Source organism: Austrofundulus limnaeus, unplaced genomic scaffold (genome assembly GCF_001266775.1).
Source record: "Austrofundulus limnaeus strain Quisiro unplaced genomic scaffold, Austrofundulus_limnaeus-1.0 Scaffold2636, whole genome shotgun sequence".
Taxonomy (NCBI): Eukaryota; Metazoa; Chordata; class Actinopteri; order Cyprinodontiformes; family Rivulidae; genus Austrofundulus; species Austrofundulus limnaeus.
The window spans coordinates 6,181-6,791 of NW_013955038.1; the positions used below are offsets into that span (position 1 = coordinate 6,181).

The 611-nt window shown below is 46.6% G+C and overlaps 1 pseudogene; it reads left to right on the forward strand.

Moving 5' to 3' along the window:
• Positions 1-110: 110 nt before the first annotated feature.
• LOC106511263 (serine/threonine-protein kinase TBK1 pseudogene) lies at positions 111-407 on the forward strand (annotated as a pseudogene).
• Positions 408-611: the final 204 nt, after the last annotated feature.

Consider the following 611-nt stretch of genomic DNA (forward strand, 5'->3'; position numbering starts at 1 on the left):
TTTAACTCTGAGTATTTGTGTTTTAACTCTGAGTATTTGTGTTTAACTCTGAGTATTTGTGTTTTAACTCTGAGTATGTGTGTTTAACTCTGAGTATTTGTGTTGAACAGGCAGAAACTGGTTCTTCATGCTGGTAAAGCTCGCTCTCTGTTCACGGAGGAGTGCTCCATGAAGTACAGACTGTTCATCTCCAGGAGTGAGGAGTGGATGAGGTAGGGCCCATGGTCGTCCTCACCTCTGTGGGATGGAAAACGTGGACAGAGCTGTCCTGTCCCTCAGCTTGGTCAGTGTTTGTCTGCTGTTTCTGCAGGAAGCTCCACCACGTCAGGAAGCAGCTGCTCGGTGTGTCGGCTCAGCTCATCAGTGCTGAGAAGGAGCTGACAGTGCTGATGGACAGAGCCATCAAGGTAAAACTGTCAGATTACAAGCTTTTAACTCCAAGGTTTCGTTGGTTTTTCTCTGCTTCACAGCAGGGGGTCAAACTCAGTGTCACTGAGGGCCACATGAGTGCTGTGGTGGCCCTGAAGGGCCAGTGTTAATGAACTCTGATGTTTCATGTTTAACTGTGACTAAACAGTGTTAACATGTCCTCTTTAAACACTGATAACAAC